The following is a 16,578-nucleotide window of genomic DNA, read 5'->3' on the forward strand; positions in this document are numbered from 1 at the left end:
CCATGCAATTTCCCTTCTCTCTCCCTTTCCCTCCCACCTCTCATCCCTGTTTAATGTTAACCTTCTTCTCCTGCTCTTCGTCCCTACTCTGTTCTTAGTTACTCTCCTTATATCAAAGAAGACATTTGGCATTTGTTTTTTAGGGATTGGCTAGCTTCACTTAGCATAATCTGCTCTAATGCCATCCATTTCCCTGCAAATTCTATGATTTTGCCATTTTTTAATGCAGAGTAATACTCCATTGTGTATAAATGCCACATTTTTTTTATCCATTCGTCTATTGAAGGGCATCTAGGTTGGTTCCACAGTCTTGCTATTGTGAATTGTGCTGCTATGAACATCGATGTAGCAGTGTCCCTGTAGCATGCTCTTTTTATGTCTTTAGGGAATAGACCGAGAAGGGGAATAGCTGGGTCAAATGGTGGCTCCATTCCCAGCTTTCCAAGAAATCTCCATACTGCTTTCCAAATTGGCTGCACCAATTTGCAGTCCCACCAGCAATGTACAAGTGTACCCTTTTCCCCACATCCTTGCCAGCACTTGTTGTTGTTTGACTTCCTAATGGCTGCCAATCTTACTGGAGTGAGATGGTATCTTAGGGTGGTTTTGATTTGCATTTCTCTGACAGCTAGAGATGGTGAGCATTTTTTCATGTTCTTGTTGATTGACTGTATGTCCTCCTCTGAGAAGTGTCTGTTCAGGTCCTTGGCCCATTTGTTGATTGGGTTGTTTGTTCTCTTATTGTCTAATTTTTTGAGTTCTTTGTATACTCTGGATATTAGGGCTCTATCTGAAGTGTGAGGAGTAAAGATTTGTTCCCAGGGTGTAGGCTCCCTATTTACCTCTCTTATTGTTTCTTTTGCTGAGAAAAAACTTTTTAGTTTGAGTAAGTCCCATTTGTTGATTCTAGTTATTAACTTTTGTGCTATGGGTGTCCTATTGAGGAATTTGGAGCCCGACCCCACCATATGTAGATCGTAGCCAACTTTTTCTTCTATCAGACGGCGCGTCTCTGATTTGATATCAAGCTCCTTGATCCATTTTGAATTCACTTTTGTGCATGGTGAGAGAAAGGGATTCAGTTTCATTTTGTTGCATATGGATTTCCAGTTTTCCCAGCACCATTTGTTGAAGATGCTATCCTTCCTCCATTGCATGCTTTTAGCCCCTTTATCAAATATAAGATAGTTGTAGTTTTGTGGATTGGTTTCTGTGTCCTCTATTCTGTACCATTGGTCCACCCGCCTGTTTTGGTACCAGTACCATGCTGTTTTTGTTACTATTGCTCTGTAGTATAGTTTGAAGTCTGGTATCGCTATACCACCTGATTCACACTTCCTGCTTAGCATTGTTTTTGCTATTCTGGGTCTTTTATTTTTCCATATGAATTTCATGATTGCTTTCTCTATTTCTACAAGAAATGCCGTTGGGATTTTGATTGGCATTGCATTAAACCTATAGAGAACTTTTGGTAATATCGCCATTTTGATGATGTTAGTTCTGCCTATCCATGAACAGGGTATATTTTTCCATCTTCTAAGATCTTCTTCTATTTCTCTCTTTAGGGTTCTGTAGTTTTCATTGTATAAGTCTTTCACCACTTTTGTTAGGTTGATTCCCAAGTATTTTATTTTTTTTGAAGATATTTTGAATGGAGTGGTTGTCCTCATTTCCATTTCAGAGGATTTGTCGCTGATATACAGGAATGCCTTTGATTTATGCGTGTTGATTTTATATCCTGCCACTTTGCTGAATTCATTTATTAGCTCTAATAGTTTCTTTGTAGACCCTTTTGGGTCTGCTAGGTATAGAATCATGTCACCTGCAAATAGTGATAATTTAAGTTCTTCTTTTCCTATTTTTATGCCGTTAATTTCTTTCGTCTGTCTAATTGCTCTGGCCAGTGTTTTGAGAACTATGTTGAAGAGAAGTGGAGAGAGAGGGCATCCCTGTCTTGTTCCAGATTTTAGAGGGAATGCCTTCAATTTTTCTCCATTCAGAATGATGCTAGCCTGAGGCTTAGCATAGATTGCTTTTACAATATTGAGGTATGTTCCTGTTTTTCTAGAGTTTTGAACATAAAGGGATGCTGTACTTTGTCGAATGCTTTTTCCGCATCTATCGAGATGATCATATGGTTCTTACGTTTTAAGTCTATTGATGTGGTGAATAACATTTATTGATTTCCGTATATTGAACCAGCCTTGCATCCCAGGGATGAATCCTACTTGATCATGGTGCACAATTTTTTTGATATGTTTTTGTATCCAATTTGCCAGAATTTTATTGAAGATTTTTGCATCTAGGTTCATTAGAGATATTGGTCTGTAGTTTTCTTTCTTTGAAGTGTCTTTGTCTGGTTTAGGTATCAGGGTGATGTTGGCCTCGTAGAATGAATTTGGAAGTTCTCCCTCTTTTTCTATTTCCTGAAGTAGCTTGAAAAGTATTGGTATTAGTTCCTCTTTAAAGGTTTTATAAAACTCTGCTGTATACCCATCCGGTCCTGGGCTTTTCTTAGTTGGTAGTCTTTTGATGGTTTCTTCTATTTCCTCAATTGATATTGGTCTGTTTAGGTTGTCTATGTCCTCCTGACTCAATCTGGGCAGATCATATGACTTAAGAAATTTATCTATGCCTTCACTATCTTCTAATTTATTGGAGTATAAGGATTCAAAATAATTTTTGATTATCTTCTGTATTTCTGAAGTGTCTGTTGTGATATTGCCTTTTTCATCCCGTATGCTAGTAATTTGAGTTCTCTCTCTTCTTCTCTTCGCTAGCATGGCTAAGGGTCTGTCGATTTTGTTTATTTTTTCAAAGAACCAACTTTTAGTTTTGTCAATTTTTTCAATTGTTTCTTTTGTTTCGATTTCATTAATTTCAGCTCTGATTTTAATTATTTCTTGCCTTCTACTTCTTTTGCTGTTGTTTTGCTCTTCTTTTTCTAGGATTTTGAGATGAAGTATGAGATCATTTATTTGTTGTTTTTTTCTTTTTTTAAGGAATGAACTCCAAGCAATGATTTTTCCTCTTAGAACTGCTTTCAGTGTGTCCCATAGATTCCGATATGTTGTGTCTGTGTTTTCATTAATCTCTAAGAATTTTTTAATTTCCTCCTTGATGTCTTCTATAACCCATTGATCATTCAGTAACCTATTGTTCATTCTCCAAGTGATGTATGCTTTTTCCTTCCTTCTTTTATTGTTGATTTTCAGTTTCATTCCATTATGATCAGATAGGATGCATGGTATTATCTCTACTCCTTTATATTGTCTAAGAGTTGCCCTGTGACATAATATATGATCTATTTTTGAGAAGGATCCATGTGCTGCTGAGAAAGAAGTGTAACTGCTTGATGTTGGGTGGTATATTCTATATATGTCAATTAAGTCTAGGTTATTAATTGTGTTATTGAGTTCTATAGTTTCCTTATTCAACTTTTGTTTGGAAGATCTGTCCAGTGGCGAGAGAGGTGTGTTGAAGTCTCCCATGATTATTGTATGGTGGTCTATTAGACTCTTGAACTTGAGAAGAGTTTGTTTGATGAACATAGCTGCACCATTGTTTGGGGCATATATATTTATGATTGTTATGTCTTGTTGGTGTATGGTTCCCTTAAGCAGTATGTAGTGTCCCTCTTTATCCCTTTTGATTAACTTTGGCTTGAAATCTATTTTATTTGATATGAATATGGAAACTCCTGCTTGTTTCTGAAGTCCATATGAGTGATATGATTTTTCCCAACCTTTCACCTTCAGCCTATGTATGTCTTTTCCTATCAAATGCGTCTCCTGTAGGCAGCATATTGTTGGGTCTTGTTTTGTGATCCATTCTACTAGCCTGTGTCTCTTAATTGGTGAGTTTAAGCCATTAACATTTAGGGTTATTATTGAGATATGGGTTGTTCTTCCAGCCATATTTGTTTATTTATGTTACTAAACATGGTTTGTTTTCCTCTTTGATTATTTTTCCCCCTTTACTGTCCTACCTCCCACTGTTGGTTTTCATTGTTATTTTCCATTTCCTCTTCCTGTAATGTTTTGCCGAGGATGTTTTGAAGAGATGGTTTTTTAGCTGCAAATTCTTTTAACTTTTGTTTATCGTGGAAGGTTTTGATTTCATCTCCATCCTGAAGCTTAATTTTGCTGGATACACAATTCTTGGTTGGAACCCATTTTCTTTCAGTGTTTGAAATATGTTATTCCAGGATCTTCTAGCTTTCAGAGTCTGTGTTGAAAGATCAGCTGTTATCCTGATTGGCTTACCCCTAAATGTAATCTGCTTCCTTTCTCTTGTAGCTTTTAAAATTCTTTCCTTATTCTGTATGTTGGGCATCTTCATTATAATGTGTCTAGGTGTGGATCTCTTATGATTTTGCACATTCAGCGTCTGTAGGCTTCTAGGATTTGGGATTCTGTCTCATTCTTCAAGTCTGGGAAGTTTTCTCGTATTATTTCATTGAATAGATTGCTCATTCCTTTGGTTTGGAGTTCTGTACCTTCCTGTATCCCAATGACTCTTAAGTTTGGTCTCTTAATGTTATCCCATATTTCTTGGATGTTCTGCTCATGGTTTCTTAACAGTCTTGCTGAGCTGTCTATGTTCTTTTCAAGTTGAAATACTTTATCTTCATTGTCTGATGTTCTATCTTCTAAGTGTTCTACTCTGCTGGTAGTATTCTCCATTGAGTTTTTAAGTTGGTTTATTGCTTCCTGCATTTCTAGGATTTCTGTTTGTTTGTTTGTTTTTTATAACCTCTATCTCCCTGTATAGTTGATCCTTTGCTTCCTGGATTTGTTTGTGTAATTCATTGTCGAAGTGATCTTTCATTGTCTGATTTTGCTGTCTAATGTCTTCCTTGATACTCCAGATCATCTGAAGCATATATATCCTGAATTCTTTATCTGACATTCCATCTGCTGCAGCTGTTACCTCTTCTAAAGTTGAGTTGACCTGCATTGCTTGTGGTCCTTTCTTTCCTTGTCTTTTCATACTGCTTGCGTTTCTTTCTGCTTGGTGAAACTGTTGTGTTTTTGAAATGTTTTTTTTCTCCTATATATTTATATTGCTCTTGTATAGTTGAAAAGTCTCCCTTGCAGGGTCGGGCGGTGGTCTGCCTACCTTGCAGGCGCGGGCGGCGGCTCTGCTCTCTCCTTACTCCAATTGGGGTGTTGTGACTACCACGCCGGCAGGTCACTGGGCCTGTTCCGGGCGCGGGTGGCGGCTCTGTTCTGCCCCTACTCCAATTGGGGTGACGAGTGTACCACGCCGGCAGGCCACCGGGCCTGATCCACCGGTCGGTTGCAGGTCTGCCTACCCTGCAGGCACAGGCAGAGGCTCTTCTCTGCCCCTACTCCAAATGGGGTGACGTGTCTGTCGCACCAGTAGGCCACTGGGCCTGTCCCGCTGGTCGGTCGCAGGTCTGCCCACCTTTCGGGCACGGGTGGCGGCTCTGCTCTGCCCCTACTCCAATTGGGGTGTCGTGACTACCACGCCGGCAGGCTCCTGGGCCTGATCCGCTGGTCTGTCGCAGGTCTGCCTACCTTGCAGGCGCGGGCGGCGGCTCTGCCCTGCCCCTCCTACCACGCCTGTGGACCGCTGGGCCTGATCTGCAGGTTGGTCGCAGGTCTGCTCACCCTGCGGGCATGGGTGGCGGTTCCGCTCCGCCCCCACTCCTATTGGGGTCACGTGACCACCACACCGGCGGGGCCTGATCCAGGCGCGGGCGAAGGCTCTGCTCTGCCCCTACTCCAGTTGGGGTGACGTGTGTACCACGCTGGCAGGCCGCTGGGCCTGACCCGCCAGTCTGTCACAGGTCTGCTTACCTTGCAGGCGCGGGCGGCTTCTCTGCCCTGCCCCTCCTACCACGCCCGTGTACCACTGGGTCGCGGGTCTGCCCACCTTGCGGGCGTGGGTGGCGGCTCCGCTCCACCCCCTCTCCAATTGGGGTCACGCAATCACCACGCTGGCGAGCCGCTGGGCCTGCTCCGGGCGCAGGCAGCGGCCCGGCTCCTCCCCTCTGGCTCGACCACAAATCGAGAGAGACTCGGGTGTCTGTGCCTCACCCTCCCTACCAGGAGAGCAACTGTTTCTGTCGCCGCTGGTATTGATGAAGTTCTCTCCTCCGCTGCTTTCTAATGACATCAGATCTCTGCCATGTTGGTATCCTATGTGAATGGCAGCATTTCGTTCCCTTTGCCGGGTAACCAAAGCAATGGGTGAGTCCTGACCGGCCCTCAGCAGGACCCGGACCGAGAAGCAGTTTCCGCGGGCTCCTTAGCCCTGGGCCAGGGCAGTTCCGGGAGCCGGAACTCGGCCGCTCCGTGCTCGGTGTGTGCTCTGATAAGAGCAGGCTCCAAGAAGCACTCAGGCACTGAGCCTGAGTAATCTGTCTGCAAGCCACAGGCGAATGGCAGCCTGAAATTACCTGTTCTATGGCTGAATGAGCTGCGGTCAGTCAAAAACAGGGATGGTGACGTCAGCTCTCCAAGATGGTGGCCGCTGGCCTCCTCTGTGGTCTGATTGGTGTGGAGAACCGAAATGGACCGCTTCCTTCCCCCGTCTCGAACCCAGAATTCAGCACCTAGTACGGTGCTTGCACGGCTGGCAGAAACTGCAGCGCTGTATCCCTGCGCCACTATCTCCTCCTCGTTTCCCAGCGCCCGCTGCAGACTCTAGCCGCGGGCGATTTGCTGAATAAGCAGTGTTACCCTCCGTGCGACAAATCTCTCGCGTTTGAGTCCCCATAGCCGATCCTCGTGCGATGGAAATCCTTCCTCCAGGTTCCGAAGCACCCCACTATTGCTGGAAATTCCTAACAAGATAGCCTTTAGCCGTCCTGACTTGTCATACTCCCACACAGTGACGCGGCACACGGGGGCAATGCACTCCCCTCGCCGCCATCTTCCTTACATAGGCCTTGATTTTCTTATTATTCTTTTTGGAATTTTTTTTTAAGTAAAAGGTAATTTAAACATTTTTTCCTAAATTTCAAAAAATTACCCGAAACAAAAAAATTACAATGTTAAAAGATATTGTGAACAATTCAAAAGATCAAGAAACTTGAAACCTGCCTACCACCAAAAAGAATTTTGAATAATAGTAGAAATGTTGATAACCAAAGAGCCAAAGAAGTACCTGGAATATTGGGGCCAGCTCTCACTTTGGGGCATTTGCAAGTGTGTGGGGCCCACCTCAGGTGCAGAGTCTCTTAACAGACTTTTAATGACACTGGGCCTTCAAAGGCACCCAAGGAAGAGAAAGAAACAGAAAAGGCAGAACTGAAACACAGAAAACAGGCTGTTAGAAGGCCAGCAATAGGGGTCATGAGTGTATGGGGGTATCAGTGGTGGAGTGTTTGCCTGGCATGCAGAAGGCCCTGGGTTCAGTCCCCAGAACTGAAACACCCAAACAACAACAGCAGTTGTTTCAACAAAGAAGAGTGATCGCTCCGCTTAAAACACCAAGATTGTCATATTAGTTTAAATGTGTTTGTTGTTGTGCCAGACATATTCCATTTACCCGGCAGATGTGTTCTCCACTCTGGGGAGCTGACCTTGCCCCTTATTTGTGGTTGAGTTTAGCAAGGGGGACCTTCCAGCAGGAAAGTGGATGGAGGATGGAGCTGTAATTTATTAGTTATTCTCCCAGTGCTCCAGCAGCCAGCATCCCTCAAGGCTCCCGCCATTCCCGCTTGTTTGCGAAACACTAGCCCCAGGGACCACATCATCCTTTGTAGCTTCCTTTGGCTTAGCTCACACCTTGTAAATAATCCATTTATTGAAAGATCCTTGGATTATTCTACTTCAATTATGCTGTCTGCTTCCTGCTGGAACTTACTATTATAACTATATGTAAGAAAATAGTTATAGTAACATCAGACAAATAGAAATGTTATGGTTAAAAAGAGCCATGTGTGTAGCTCCATGTATCAGTATGTAGAGGATCCCTGCATATTGATAAAAGGTTTGGTTCAATTCCGTAAGTTCCACTTCTAATCTTATATGTAATTCATAACAGAGCCTTAAAATATATAAAGCAAAAACTTGTTAAAACTACAAAGAAAGGATAAACACACACAACAAGGTTATATAGTGTGCCTCAAATATATTTGGTAGATAAAATAGCAAAGATCCATAAGAATAGAAAATTTGAACATCGCATTTTTGCTTGAAAAGCTAGTGTGGCTGGGCACAGCTGTGCATATACCTTAATCCTATTGACTTAGAGGCCGAGGCAGGAGGATCATGAGTTCAAAGCCAGCTCAGCAAATTAACAAGGCCCTAAGCAACCCTGTCTCTAAATAAAATACAAAAAAGGGCTGGGGATGCCTCAGTGGTTAAGTGCCCCAGGATTCAATCCCTGTTACCCCCGCCAAAAAAAAAAAAAAGAAAAAGAAAAGTAGAAGAAAAAAAATGGAGTGTGAGTGAGTATCTGGGCATAGTGGCACATGACTGTAATCTTACCTACTCAGTAGGCTGAGGCAAGAGAATCACAAGTTCAAGACTAGCCTGAGCAACTTAGCAGAACCCTGTCTCAAAACAAAATAAAATTTTAAAAGGACTGGGGATGTTGCTCTGAATGTTCATGGGTTCAATCCCTAGTACTGAAAAAAAAAAAAAGCCAATGTGTTCTTGGGTACAATTTCCATTAGGTCCATTAAATCTAAATTGTCCATTGTGATATTCTAAAATCAGGTGAGACAGTTACCTTTCTGATTTTGATTTCTAATTTAAGTATAATGCTAAATATCCAACTTAAGATGATAGAAAAAGACCAACTACATAAATTCAAAGAACACAGAAAGATTTTTAAAATAGCAAAAATTAATGAAATAGAAAATAAACATAAGTACACAAAATCAACAAAGCCACAAATTGGTTCTTTGGAGAAATTGATAAGACTCTAAGAAGACCAATTAAGGAAAAACTAAGAATACTATATAATTTCAGGAATGAAATGAGGAGAACATGATTATAGATCTCATAAGCTTTAAAATTATTAATTGGATATTATAAATAATTTTATGACCGAAAATGACCTCCTAAGTGAAATGAACAAATTTCAAGAAAAAATACAATTTAGCAAAATTGAAACAAGTTGAAATAAAAATTAAAATAAAAATTTAAAATGAAATTGATTCTATAATTTAAAAGAAAACTCACGGCCAGATAGATTCACTGGCATGTCTACTAAACATTGAAATGGAAGAAGTGATGTCAATATTCCATAAACTATTTTAGATGGTAAGAAAAGAGGGAAAGAGCCCCCAAATACTTTGATAAAGCCAATATATCCTTGATATCAAATCCCAAAGCATATAACAAGAATGGAAATTTTTCTGCCAACTCAAGAACACAAATCCGAAAGTTCAAAGTCCAGTATCATCAAACTAAATCCAACACTGTTTAAAAAGTAAGATACTCTATTTCTGTTTTTCCTGCCCTACTTTTGTTTAGTCAAGTACTTTTCAGTATTCCATCTTATTTCCTCTGTTAGCTTGTCAGCCTTCCTTTGAGCGGTTGCGCTCTGGATTACAATATGCACCCTGAAATTTTTGCAGTTTCCTTAAAATTAAGATTGAAGGGCCAGGTGCGATGGCACACACCTGTAATCCCAGTGACTCAGGAGGCTGAAGCAGAAGGATCACAAGCTTGAGGCCAGTCGCAGCAATTTAATGAAACCCTGTCTCAAAATTTTAAAAGAGGCTGTGGCTGTGGCTCAGTGGTAGAGCACCCCCTAGGTTCAATCCTCAGTGGGACTGGACAGTTTCACACTTCACAAACGATAGAACCTGGTGGCCCTGTGATTCCATCCCCCACTCCTCCCTCATTTGTGCTCTGGTATCTATTCTACCTCTGGGTACATTATAAACTTCCTATTACAGGGATGTTGTTGAAGCAATCTTTTAAATAAATGAAGAAATAAAAAAGCTACTCTTCAATGTTTACCTATACATTTGCCATTCTCAATACTCTTTCTTATTCCCTATAGATCCAGATTTTCATCTGGTCATTTTTGCCTCAGTTTAAAGAATTTCTCATCATGCTGGTTAGTGGTAATGAATTTGCTCAGCTTTGATTTATTTTAAAACATCTTTGTTTCAACCCTTATTTGAATGGTATTTTCACTGGATGTAAATTTGGGGCTTAGTAGTATTTTATTTTTTTAGCATTTTAAAGATATTAAGTTTTCATGTGACCTACATTGCTTTCAATGGAAAATGTTTACGTTTACCACGCAGATGTTATTTACCTCAGAGCCAACTGGTATACTATAACATTTCCTTTCTCATATAAGCTAGCAAGTTGGCTGTATACAAAATGAATAAACAAACAAAAAGCACATTTTCATTTTCCAGGAACAAAGGAACTTCCAGTTAGCTTTTTAGTGCCTCCCTACTAAATGTGAAAGAATGCCCAAGAATCCCCAGACATTGGAGGAAATTACTCAGCATTAAAGTAGACAAACTCTCACAGAGAATAAACTTGGAGGGAAAGGAGCAATTCAGACAGCAAAAGGAAACTTCCAACAACTCTGTCATCCTCTGGGAAGAGAAAATACTTTGTAGAAACAGGAACAGGCTGCAGCATTTTTTAAATGAACATCAGGAGAACCAAAAAAAAAAATGCCTTAAAATATTTAAATAGGAGGCAAAAATTAAAAGTTCAAGCCAGGCCTGGTGGCATCCACCTGTAATCCTAGCTTGTGGGGAGGCTGAGGCAGGAAGATCACTTGAGCCCAGGAGTTAGAGACCAGCCTGGGTAACACAGTGAGACCTCATCTCAAACAATAATAATAATAATTCAGTAGATAAGTTATAAAGTAAACTTGATAAACCCCCCATAAAATGAATCAAAAGTAGGAGAAGATGCTAAATATTGACCCAGTAAGAAATTATGTATTGGAGGAAGAATGGGGGAGATGTATGTGTGGGATGGCTTAAGAGAACTGGATTCTCTGCTTGCTGGCTAAGAAGTCATCAAATGATGTCTCAAATTAAGAGACTGATTTTTTTTTCCTGTGGTACTGAGGATTGAACCCAGGGCCTTGTGCATGCTAGGCAAGCACTCTACCAACTGAGCTATGTCCCCAGCCCTCACATGAACATTTTTAATGGGGTGGTAAATGCTAGAAAAACTGAATTAAAATGTAAAAGAGGCTGTATGTGGTGGGGGTAGCAGTATTCCAAGAAGTAGAAAGGACTGAAGCAAAGAACTGGGTTACATCCTCTGTTATAAACCTTGGACCATTGTTTGACTTTTCAAACTATTAACATATTACTTTGAAAAAAACAGAAAAATATTTTAAAATGGTATTCCTGTGTTCCCTAACCTTGTAGATGCTATTAGGAAAAGTGCTATGCTGTGCACTGTTCACTGTACTGTTTTTCACTATATGAATATAATAGTTCCCCACTTTTCCACAGTTTTGATTTCTATGGTTTTAGTTACCTGTGGCCTGGAAAAATTAAAAGAAAAATTCCATAAATAAACAATTTAACTTTACATTGCATGCTGTTTCTGTAGGATAATGAAATCTCATGTTGTCCTACTCATCCAGCTCAGAATATGAATTATCTCTTTCCCCAGTATATCCACTACAAATATTAGCTATTTAGGTTACCAGATCAAGTATCTTGCTATCACAGTGCTTGTGATCAAGTAACTTTTATTTTACTTAATAATGGCCCTAAAGTGTAAGAATAATAATGCTAGCAATTTGTATTTGCCAAAGAGAAACCAGTAAGTGCTTTTTTTTTAAGTATAAAGGTGAAAGTTCTCAATTTACTAAGGAAAAAAAGAAAAAGTGTATGCTGAGGTTGCCATGATTCACAATAAGAACAAATTTTGTATCTGTGATATTATGAAAAGGATAAATAAGTTCATACTAGTTTTGCAGTCAGACCTCAAACTGCAGAAGCTATAGCCACAGTGAGGGAGAAGTGATTAGTTAAGATGGAAAAGGCATTGAATGTATGTTGTGCATGTACAGGAAAATCATAGTATTTAGAGGTTCAGTGCTATGTGTGGTTTCAGGCATCTGCTGGAGATCTTGGAACATACCCCCACAGATAAGAGGAAACCACTGTCTTTGTTTCTGTACCTTACCCAAATAAAAACAGGAGCTTAACATTCTGGAATTCCTTTTCTGGCATTTGAAATACCATCTATCTGGGGTTTTATGGCTACAGGAACACAGGGAAGACACTTCTGTGTCTCCTTTCTTCTGTCTCTAAGGGTGTGTGTGGGGCGGAGGGTGGGGTACACACTCTTCCTTATCCTCCTTTCCAAGTCATTTCCTAGATTTCCTTTATCCTTATCCATAATGTAGACTTAAAATGCACTTTTAATTATGGGTTAAGTTTATTGAGTAAATGCTGGCATTTCTCTGTGTGTATAATATACACACAGTACTTTTAATAACAGCTTTATTGAGATATAACTCACATACCATAAAATTCACCCTTTTAAAGTATTCTTATATGTACTTTATAAATAGATGGAAGGGAACCTTCTTCATTTCTTACGCCCAAAATTCTACCTTAAACTTTGTGGCTTGAATATAGCCCTCAGGTGACTGGTTCCCTGTACTCAGAAGGAAAATCCTTCCACCAGAGCGTTAGACTGGAACATATTTACTTGATTTTTCTAGGCCTTTCTTCATTTACTGCTTCAGATAAAGTCTTCCTGCATGGTATGGTGGTGCAGGTGGAGAACTGATAAATTCTTTATTGTTAATAACTTCTCTTACGGCTAGGAAAACCTAGGAATTCAAAGTATTAGCTCATAGTCTTTAATCCAGCCAGACCTTTCCCCCACCCCTACCCTCTTTGTCTCCAGTTGTAACTTCCCCTCTCAAGGACCTTTAATTCTTAATTCAAAATGCTAGGCAGAGAAAAGCTTGATTACTGCTGGCTCTTTCCTATTGGCAAACTCAACCTTAGACTTTCCTTAATTCTGGTTCTTTCTTGAATAATAGGAATAATCCTGTTTGTTCATTAGGAATTTAATTCATTGAGGGGACATGCTGCAGTGAAGATAGTGAATGACGATAAAGCCCTTTATTGGCAGCCTCACATGGCATTAGCTGCGGATTATCCTCTGCCTCTCACAGTTACAGTCGCCTGGGCTTCACTGTTGACATGTGGGGGCCAAGTGCTACAGTGCTGGCCCCCGGGGTTTAAGCAGGTGGATTTGCAGTTCTTTCTTCTACAGTCTCAGGAATCTCATGGCCAAAAAAAAAAAAAAAAGTGAAAGAATTTGGATTTGGACATCTTTTAAGAACCCCTCCTACAAAGTAAAGAATTCACAATACTAGTCGAGTTTTTGTCACAGTAAACTTGACCAGGCTTGCCGCACATCTTGAACGGCAATACATTCTTCTTGAATGTTTTGTCCAAAGCAAGGCCAACACTGTGCAATCCTTCTGCCTCTGGGTGGCATTTCTGTTAATCATGGACTCTGGTGGGGCCTGGGGTGGCCCTGGATGTGGTCTGCCTTCTCCTCTTCCTTGTATATGACTAAAAAGAAGAAATTAATAATAATAAAAAAAACTTCTATATCCACAAGTCTCAACTTCTTTCTCAGCTAGAATCTAGCCTCGGGAGTGACCAAGGGTGGAGGGAGCTGGCCTGGGGAACCTCATTCTGGTGCCTGTGCGCAGGATGCCAGAGGTGAGGGACAGTGTTGATTTTTTTATGAGGACAGGGACCCCCTGAAGACCAGAGCTTCATATCAGCTCCTTCCTGTGCACCTCTGCTTTGATCTGCTCTGCTCAGTCCTTGGTGACTGACCCTACTGACTCAGTCAAGCTAGGGCTGCAGCTGGGGCTGGGGTTGACCATGTGGAGACGTGATTCTTGTAAAGGAACCGATTCCCCTAGATGGCCTGTGCGCTTTGGAATCAAGGATCCAGTGATGACAAATGCTTGTGAGATAGCCATTTGGCATTACATGTTAAGAGCCCAACCGTATCTTCTTCTCTGAGTCCGTTGTTCTACTTGTCGGACTCGATCCCGAGAAAGTAGTCCAAACTGATATTTCTGGCAAGTGTGTATATTTTCTTAAAAGAAGTAGGAAAAGTGGAACAAATGTTCTGGTATGATCCATGATAAGAGATTGGTTAATGAAATGGTTACATTCTTGGAAATCCTGTCTCAAAAAGGGGGCATGAGGAGACTGGATGTAGTTTTAATGCCTCTGGGTTAAAATCCCCAGTACCAGAAAGAGAGAGGGGGGCAGGGGGGGAAACAGTTACATTTATATGGCAAAATGTTTTCCTTTCTCCAAAAATTAATATTTTAAAATATTAATTCATTCATTTAGAAAACATTGAGCACCTACTATGTGCCAGAAATTTGCCACATACTGAAGCTAATGCACCAGCTAAAAAAGACATTTTGCCCCAAAACAATGAGCAAGTAAATAAGTAGGACAGCTTCTGAACCTAATGAATGTGATGCAATGCTGAGGGGAGAAAACGCACTCGCAGAGAAAACAGCCCAGAAGAAAGTGTGCCGCAGGAGCTATCGATGATTTGTACTTTCTTCTTTATTTGTTTCAATATTTAATAATTTGTCTCCTTTTATAGCTAGAGGAAAATAACTTCAAGTCATACTTCAAACCCAGGCCGTATGTTTTTTGCCGTACACTCAATGCCATAAATGTGGAATGATTCTTTTTATGTCCTAGGAAAGCAAGGGAAAATAGTGACTCCCCTTGGTAGAGAAAGCAAAAAAAGAGTATTTAAGTATGAGAGAGAGAGAGAGAGAGAGAAATTGTCATTATCTAAATCACAACCTGAGGTCATGTTTCCAGATCCTTCTTGTTAGGAAAGGTGGGGTTTCCAGGTAGGTGAAGGCATTGCCTGGAGCCCCCTGCCTTCAGGGAACCAGCTCTTCTTCAGTGCTTGGGAGTCAGTTCTGCAGCTTGTTAGCAAACTACGTGGCCCTCATAGGCTCTGATAAATATATATATATTTTTTTTTTTGGAGGAGGAGGGGTGGTATTAGGGATTGAACCCAGAGCACTTTAACCACTAAGCCATATCCCCAGCCCTCCCTTTTTATTTTTCATTTTGAGACAGGGTCTTGCTAAGTTGCTTAGGTCTTCGCTAAGTTGCTCAAGCTGGCTTTGAATTGCAGTCTTCCTGCCTCAGCTTCCTGAGCCACTGAGATTACAGGTGTGTTCCACCACGCCCAGCTCTGATAAATATCTTGCATGTAAAAGGAACAAAAATAAAAGCCAGATGTGAGCAAAACACTTTCTCATGCCCCTTGGACTTGCCATGAGCATGGCTACAATGTACTTTTAGGCATCTTTTGAAAACTCATCATTTGTTCCCAGCAAATAATTTTGGTAAATTGAGCTTCAAATTTTATCAAATCAGGAAGGGGTCTAGCTCTTAATTATATGAGAAGATGCTCAACTTCTCACGTAAGAGAAATATGAAGTTAACTTCTCTGAGTTACTGGGTTGGCAATCCCAGCCATGGTCTCCAGTGTGGAAGAGCATGCCCCTTTTAATGCCTGGTCTTGCTTCTATGAATGTGACCTGAAGGTCCCCTTACAAACATACAAAATGATTTGGTCTTCAGATTTTATTTAACAAACACACAGGAGGCAGCACTTGGTTGCCAGTCACTGTTTCATGTGCTTTGTTATCATTAATTGTTTAATGTCCCAGACAACTCTGTAAGGAAGAATTATTACTACCCCTACTCTTTAGAGGTAGATACTGAAGAACAGAGATGAAGTCACTTGCCCAAGGTCACCCATCAAACAGAGGGCAGAGACAGCATTCAAATACTGTTGTTCCAGAGCCCTTGATCTCTCTCCCTCAGTGAATCCTTCTTTGCATGACCAAGTTTGCAGCACAGGTTAGAAGGTGACAGGACTGTCTATAATTGCAAAAGTCTGGAAATAACCTAAATGCCCCTCAGTAGGGATTTATTTAAGTAAGCAATGCTACATGTCCCTGGTACAACAAGGGAATGATTCCCATTGTTAATGGGAAAAGCAAGGTTCAGAAAGTGCTATGAGATGTGTTAATAAAAAGGACAGGGCAGGATATATGTTCACATTTCTATTGAGTAAGAAAAAAAAAATACCTCTGGAAGGATGCACAGGGAGTAAGTCACCGTGGTCACCCATGGGGTGGCGATGGGAGAGAGAATTCCACTGTATTCCCTTTTATACTTTTGGATTTGGAACTATCTTTGTATATTACTTATTCAGAAACATAAAAGCTTTGACAACTACTGCTTTTTAGTGTTTTTTTAACTATGCAACAGCTTTGTCGATAGATTTTTTTTCATTGCAGTTTAATTTTTTTTTAAGTTTATATATGTGAACAGGCAATACAGTACATGCTTATGGCTTTAAAAAACAATCAGTCCAGTCTAGGGTTGTGGCTCAATGGTAGAGTGCTCACCTAGCATGCATGAGGCACTGGGTTCGATCCTCAGCACCACATTAAAATAAAATATTAAAAATAAATATTAAAAACAAACAATCAGTCCCTAAGGGAATATACTAAAAGCAAAGTGTCTTTTCCGTTTCTGGGCCCAGCCTCGTTTCC

The 16,578-nt window shown here is 40.7% G+C and overlaps 1 protein-coding gene across 2 annotated transcripts in view; it reads left to right on the top strand.

Moving 5' to 3' along the window:
• The window catches only part of Pcsk6 (proprotein convertase subtilisin/kexin type 6), a 199,942-nt gene that overhangs the window by 152,192 nt on the left and 31,172 nt on the right, over nt 1-16,578 (top strand). The gene's annotated exons all lie outside the window — the stretch shown is intronic.

Source organism: Marmota monax, unplaced genomic scaffold (genome assembly GCF_021218885.2).
Source record: "Marmota monax isolate L192 unplaced genomic scaffold, Marmota_monax_Labrador192_F-V1.1 WCK01_AAM20220418_F8-fsc00005, whole genome shotgun sequence".
NCBI lineage: Eukaryota > Metazoa > Chordata > Mammalia > Rodentia > Sciuridae > Marmota > Marmota monax.